At 45.6% G+C, this 7,583-nt stretch overlaps 1 long non-coding RNA gene across 3 annotated transcripts; it reads left to right on the forward strand.

Annotated features, from left to right (window-relative positions):
• Positions 1-1,567: 1,567 nt before the first annotated feature.
• On the forward strand, positions 1,568-4,249 carry LOC148136197 (uncharacterized). Of its 3 annotated transcripts, none has more exons than XR_015754534.1 (3): positions 1,568-1,771; positions 3,850-3,895; positions 3,986-4,249. It is a non-coding gene; the product is annotated as an uncharacterized LOC148136197 (long non-coding RNA). The 3 variants fall into 3 exon arrangements; XR_015754535.1 differs by having other exon boundaries at positions 3,991-4,249; XR_015754536.1 differs by having other exon boundaries at positions 3,850-3,891.
• The last annotated feature ends 3,334 nt before the right edge of the window (positions 4,250-7,583 follow it).

The following is a 7,583-nucleotide window of genomic DNA, read 5'->3' on the forward strand; positions in this document are numbered from 1 at the left end:
AACCAGTGGAAATAATCTATCTAACATGTATGTTCCCATTAATATCTCAAAAGCTTCTACAAGATCACCCGTTAATTTTTAAATTCCAGGGAAAACATGCTTATTTGTAATGACCTCTCTTCATAACATGATCCCTGAAGTCCAGATGTTGCAATGTTAACACCCAGTGAACGAAGTTTAAATGTTTCTGCTCAAAGCTCCCAGTCTCACCATGTCGTCTCCCTCCTAAAGAAAGGACGCTGTGAAACGTGAAGGGGTTCAGAAAAGATTAACAAGGATGTTGCCGCGGTTGGAAGGTTTGAGCTACAGCGGGGGGAAAGTGAGGACTGCGGATGCTGGAGATCAGAGCTGAAAATGTGTTGCTGGAAAAGCGCAGCAGGTCAGGCAGCATCCGAGGAGCAGGAGAATCGACGTTTCGGGCATAAGCCCTTCTTCAGGAATGGCTTATGGGAGCTACAGGGAGAGGTTGAATAGGTTGGGGTTATTTTCCCTGGAGCGTCGGAGGCTGAGGGCTGACCTCATTTATAAAACCATGAGGGGCATGGATAGGGTAAATAGACAGGGTATTTTCCCCAGAATGGGGAGTCCAAAACTAGAGGGCATAGATTTAGGGTGAAAGGAGAAAGATTTAGAAGGGATTTAAGAGGCATCTTTTTCATGCAGAGGGTGGTGTGTGCATGGAATGAGCTGCCAGAGGAGGTGGCAGAGGCTGGTACAATTACAATATTTAACAAGCATCTGGATGGGTACACAAGTAGGAAGGGTTTAGAGGGAAATGGGACGAGATTAATTCAGGATATCTGGTCGGCACTGTCAACTTAGACCAAAGGATCTGTTTCCGAGCTGTACATAGAGTCAGAGAGATGTACAGCACGGAAACATACCCTTCGGTCTGACTCGTTCATGCCGACCAGGTATCTTAACCTAATCTAGTCCCATTTGGCCCATTTTCCTCTATGACAAAGTCTTTTCCCTGGGATCGGGGAGTCCAGAACTAGAGGGGCACAGGTTTAGGGTGAGAGGGGAAAGATATAAAAGGGACCTAAGGGGCAACTTTTTCACACAGCGTGTAATACGTGTATGGAATGAACTGCCAGAGGATGTGGTGGAGGCTGGTACAATGACAACATTTAAGAGGCATTTGGATGTGTATATGAATAGGAAGGGTTTGGAGGGATATGGGCCGGGTGCTGGCAGGTGGGACTAGATTGGGTTGGGATATCTGGGTCAGCATGGACGGGTTGGACCGAAGGGTCTGTTTCCGTGCTGTACATCTCTAAGACACTGTAAATGAATTTAAAATGTGTCTGTGCAAAAGGTCGCATTTGGCTGTTGTTCCAGCAACAGAAAACATTTATGCAAACAATGAAATAAAAATCTGTTGCATAAAAAAATAGGTTCTACCCCAGAGGGAGGGTGACTCTATGTGTGATTGCCCCATGGGCCCTCCTTAAGAGGTGAAAGACTACAACTCCCGGCGGGCTCCGCGCTACGCCGTTGCGTCATGACGCGACCCGCACGCCCTCTCCCCCCCCCCTCCCCTTCCCGGGAGGCGGTGTCTTTCGGACAAAATGGCGGAGGCGGGAGATTCGAGCGGACCCGAAGCCCCAACCCCGGACACGGACACGGAGAGCGGACCCAGCGGTTTGCTGACCCGGCTGCCCCCCGGTCAGGACGAGGCGGCTGTGCTGGCGTCCGCCCTGCAGCAGCTGAGCTCGGTGGCCCGGGCCCTGACGGTTAATGTCCGCCAGATGAACAGCCGCCTGGAGAGGTGATGGAGCCTACCGTAATGTACCTAATATGGCGCCCCCCCCCCCCCGAGGAGCCTACCGTAATGTACCTAATATGGCGCCCCCCACCGAGAGGTGATGGAGCCTACCGTAATGTACCTAATATGGCGCCCCCCCCCCCGAGAGGTGATGGAGCCTACCGTAATGTACCTAATATGGCGCCCCCCCCGAGAGGTGATGGAGCCTACCGTAATGTACCTAATATGGCGCCCCCCCCCGAGAGGTGATGGAGCCTACCGTAATGTACCTAATATGGCGCCCCCCCCCCGAGAGGTGATGGAGCCTACCGTAATGTACCTAATATGGCGCCCCGCCCCCCCCCCCCCGAGAGGTGATGGAGCCTACCGTAATGTACCTAATATGGCGCCCCGCCCCCCCCCCCCCCCCTGAGAGGTGATGGAGCCTACTGTAATGTACATAATATGGCGCCCCCAAGAGAGGTGATGGAGCCTACTGTAATGTACCTAATATGGCGCCCTCCTGGAGAGGTGATGGAGCCTACCGTAATGTACTTAATATGGCGCCTACCGTAATGTACTTAATATGGCACCCCCTGCACTTTGGCCTCCTAGAGAGGTGTTGGAGCCTACCGTAATGTGCCTAATATGGCACCCCCTGCACTTTAGCCGCCTAGAGAGGTGATGGCGCTTACCGTAATGTGGGAGGGAAATGTGTTGCTGGAAAAGCGCAGCAGATCAGGCAGCATCTAGGGAACAGGAGAATCGACGTTTCGGGCATAAGCCCTTCTTCAGGAATGAGGAACGTTTGTCCAGCAGGCTAAGATAAAAGATAGGGAGGAGGGACTTGGGGGAGGGGCGTCGGAAATGTGATAGGTGGAAAGAGGTCAAGGTGAGGGTGATAGGTCAGACTAGGGTGGGGGCGGAGAGGTCGGGAAGAAGATTGCAGGTTAGGAAGGCGGTGCTGAATTTGATGGATTTGACTGAGACAGGTTGGGGGGAGGGGAAATGAGGAAACTGGTGAAATCCGAGTTCATCCCTTGTGCTTACCGTAATGTGCCTAATAAAGCGCCCCCTGCACTTTAGCCAAACCTCCCAGGCATCTGCTCATTGCCATCTCATTATAATTCTGATTTTAGAGTAATGACTACTAACACTAAGACTTGAATTTTAGTTTCATAGTCACCTTGTCATATCCTGACTTTATTGTCATCTTATTTAAAAATCAAATCTAATTTATCATCTACTTTAAAATAATTTTAATGTCATTTTACTCTAACATTTTGACTCTTTAACACTAAGATTTGAATATTGCTGTTATAGTTATTTTATTAAAGTTATCTTGTCATTCTATTTTATTGTCAACTTATTTAAAAATCAAATCTAATTTATCATCTACTTTAAAATAAGTTGTCATTTTATTAAAAATAATTTATGTATCTTTGGTTGAAATGAAAATACTATTTGATTTTTAAAGCGATGACTCTAACACTAGGGTTTAAATATTGCTGCCATATTTATCTTGTTAAAATCAACTGTGATGTTATCTTGTCATCGTATTTTATTGTCATCTTATTTAAAAATCAAATCTAATTTATCTACTTGTAAAATTTTGTCATTTTATTAAAATGAAAATACTAATTTGATTTTTAAAGAGCTGACTAATATTTAAGATTTGAATTTTATGACAATTTTTGACATTATCACAGATAATCACACAATCACAGATAATCACACAATCATTGTGTAAGAGTCATCTTGTTAAAATCAACTGTGATAATGTCAAAACTTAATTTTGTCATCTTGTTATAGATCGAATCTTATTTATCATTTACTTAAAAATAAAATAATGATATTAGTGTCAGTTGAAAATAATTAAATATATTATTTGGTTAAAATGAAAATATTAATTTTATTGTAATTGCTTCAAAAATAAAACCTAATTTATCAGGAACAAAAACAGATTGCTGGAAAAGCTCAGCAGGTTTGGCAGCATCTGTGGAGAGAAATCAGAGTTAAGGTTTCTGGTCAAGTAACCCTTCCTCAGAACCTAATTTATTAACTTCTTAAAAATAACATGTACTCTGTTCCTGTCTTCACAGGGTGTTGTTGGACAAGGAGGCAGTTGATGAACTGGAGGCTATGTTGGTACTGATCTGCTGAAATTACATTTCACGTGATTTGCTCACTCTAGCCTCTCTGCCTGACTAACTGCTGGTGTTTTGCCTTTCACTCCAGAATAGATTCATGAGCAGGCAGAGTGGGGTGTTGTCTGACCGCTGAACTTCACCGATCAACACTGATGTATTTCTCCTTCCGCAACCCTGCATTGGACAGGAAAAGACTTGCCTGAACCATTTCTATGGTTGGCTACTGTATATACTCTCTGATGTATGACTCCTCTTGCTGTTTGTAAATAAATACTGTAATTATTTGTCAGCACCGAGTACTCCAACTTTCGCAATGTGTTTTAGTATGTGAACAATAAATGGGATTAGCCGCTTTTAGAATTTGTGTACAATTCTGGTCGCCCTTCTGTAGGAAGGAGGTGGTTAAACTTGAGAGGGAGCAAAAAAAGATTTACAAGAATGTTGCTGGGACTGGAGGGTTTTAGCTATGGAGAGAGGCTGAGGCTTTTTTCCCCCCTGGAGTGTCCGAGTCTAAGGGGTAACCTTATAGAGGTTTATAAAATCACGAGGTGCATGCATAGGGTGAATAGTCAAAGTCTTTTCTCTGGGGTGGGGAAGTCCAAAACTAGAGGGCATAGGTATAAGGTAAGAGGGGAAAGATTTGAAAAGGACCTGAGGGGTGCATGTATGTAATGAGCTGCCACAGGAAGTGGTGGAGGCTGGTACAATTACAGCATTTAAAAGACATCTGGATGGGTACAATAATAGGAAGGATATGGGCCAAATGCTGGCAAATGGAACTTGGATAGGTTTGACTGAGGGGTCTGTTTCTGTGCTGTGTGACTCTATGACCTTGATCTGGAATGAGTTGCTTGGTTGGATTGCCATGACTGTTGTCATTTCTTTTACCCTTTTATGTTTTTCACAGGATGTGGGCAAGGCCAATAATTTCTACCCATTCCCTTGTACAGAGTGGTTTGCTAGGGCCATTTCAGAGGGCAGTTCACAGTCAACCACATCACTGTTGCATTGTGACATTAGAGCCACAGGAATTAAGCATGTGTAGAAAATGATTTTAAAACAGCAAACAAAGATCACACTGCAGTCTGATACTAGTGACTCTCGTGGAGTTATCACTAGACCTATTAATCCAGATGAAGTGTTTTCACCTGAAACATCGATGTTCCTGCTCCTTGAAAGTGGAGTCGCAGGTAGATAGGATAGTGAAGAAGGCGTTTGGTATGCTTTCCTTTATTGGTCAGAGTATTGAGTACAGGAGTTGGGAGGTCACGTTGCGATTGTACAGGACATTGGTTAGGCCACTGTTGGAATATTGTGTGCAATTCTGGTCTCCTTCCTATCGGAAAGATGTTGTGAAACTTGAAAGGGTTCAGAAAAGATTTACGAGGATTTGAACTACAGGGAGAGGTTGAACAGGCTGGGGCTGTTTTTTCCTGGAGCGTCGGAGGCTGAGAGATGACTTTATAGAGGTTTATAAAATGATGAGAGGCATGGATAGGGTGAATAGATAAAGTCTATGCCGTATATCTCTATGACTCTATTTAAGAACAATTTAAATGATCACTTGAAATGTCATAGCTTACAAGGCTGGAAAATGGGATTAGATGCATGTTTGATGACCAATTTGAACTCAGGAAAAGCCAGGGCACTATAGACCAGTGAGCCTGATGTCAGTGGTGGGCAATTTGTTAGAGGGAATCTTAAGGGACAAGATTTACATGTATTAGGAAAGGCAAGGACTGATTAGGGATAGTCAGCATGACTTTGTGCGTGGGAAACCATGTCTCAAGAACTTGTAGTACCACCAAAATTGATTGACGACAAAGCGGTGACATGATTGATATGAACTTCAGTAAGGCGTTTGACAAGGTACCCATGAGAGACTGGTTAGCAAGATTACATCTAATGGAATATAGGGAGACCTAGCCATGTGGAAACAGAACACGCTCAAAGATAGAAAACAGAGGGTGGTGGTGGAGAGTTGCATTTCAGACTGGAGGCCTGTGACCAAGTAGAATGCCACAAGTATAGGTGCTGAGTCCACTGATTTGAATGTAAACTTTCCTTTATTGGTCATTGAGTATAGGAGTTGGGAGGAGAAAGTGAGGACTGCAGATGCTGGAGATCAGAGCTGAAAATGTGTTGCTGGAAAAGCCCAGCAGGTAAAAAGGCAGCATCCAAGGAGCAGGAGAATCGATGTTTTGGGCATGAACCTGAAGAAGGGCTCATGCCTGAAACGTCGATTCTCCTGCTCCTTGGATGCTGCCTGACCTGCTGGGCTTTTCCAGTAGTGCATTTTAAGTATAGGAGTTGGGAGGTCATGTTGTGGCTGTACCTTCCCCTGCAACCGCAGGAGGTGCAAGACTTGTGCCCACACCTCCCCCCTCACCTCCCTCCAAGGCCCCAAAGGAAACTTCCATATCCGCCAGATTCACCTGCACCTCCACACACATCATCTATTGCATCCTCTGCACCCGATGTGGCCTCCTCTATATTGGGGAGACAGGCTGGCTACTTGCGGAGCTTTTCGGAGAACACCTCTGGGACAACCGGACCAACCAACCCAACCACCCTGTGGCTCAACACTTCAACTCCTCCTCCCACTCCACCAAGGATATGCAGGACTTTGGACTCCTCCATCGCCAGACCACAACAACACGACGGTTGGAGGAAGAGCGCCTCATCTTCCGCCTAGGAACCCTCCAACCACAAGGGGTGAAGTCGGATTTCACCAGTTTCCTAATTTCCCCTCCCCCCACCTTGTCTCAGTCAAATCCATCGAATTCAGCACCGCCTTCCTAACCTGCAATCTTCTTCCCGACCCCTCCGCCCCCACCCCAGTCTGACCTATCACCCTCTCCTTGACCTCTTTCCACCTATCACATTTCCTACACCCCTCCTCCCTACCTTTTATCTTAGCCTGCTGGACAAACTTTCCTCATTCCTGAAGAAGGGCTTATGCCCGAAACGTCAATTCTCCTGTTCCCTGGATGCTGCCTGACCTGCTGCGCTTTTCCAGCAACACATTTTCAGCTCTGATCTCCAGCATCTGCAGACCTCACTTTCTCCTCAGTCCTTGGTTAGGCCACCTTTGGAATAGTGTGTGTAATTCTGGTGTCCTTCCTCTTGGAAGGAGCTTGTGAAACTTGAAAGGGTTCGGGAAAGATTTACAAGGACGTTGCCAGGGTTGGAGGATTTAAGCTATAGGGAGAAGCTGAATAGACAGAGGCTGTTTTCCTGGAGCGTTGGAGACTGAGGGGTATGGATAGGATAAACAGACAAAAGTCTTTTCCCTGGAGTGGGGAGTCCAGTACTAGGGAGCAGAGGTTTAGGGTGAGGAGAAGGATATAAAAGGGATCTAAGAGACAACTTTTTCAGGCAGAGGATGGTGCATGCATGGAAGGAGCTGCTAAAGGAAGTGGTAGAAGCTGGTACAATTGCAGCATTTAAAAAGGTGCCTGGATGGGTATATGAATAGAAAGGGTTTAGAGGGATATGGGCCAGGTACTGCAAACAGGACTGGATTAGGTTAGATTATGGACGAATTGGACCAAAGGGTCTATTTCCATGCTGTACATCTCTATGACTAAATTGTGACAACTTAAACATTTTCATGAATGGTGCACACAGCGCAGATATTTCATAATCATGCCTGTAGTAGGCAGGAATGACAGAAAAAAGGCAGC

Source organism: Chiloscyllium plagiosum, unplaced genomic scaffold, assembly GCF_037043375.1.
Source record: "Chiloscyllium plagiosum isolate Xiang-an unplaced genomic scaffold, Cpla_swu_hap1 HiC_scaffold_46, whole genome shotgun sequence".
In the NCBI taxonomy this organism is placed as follows: domain Eukaryota; kingdom Metazoa; phylum Chordata; class Chondrichthyes; order Orectolobiformes; family Hemiscylliidae; genus Chiloscyllium; species Chiloscyllium plagiosum.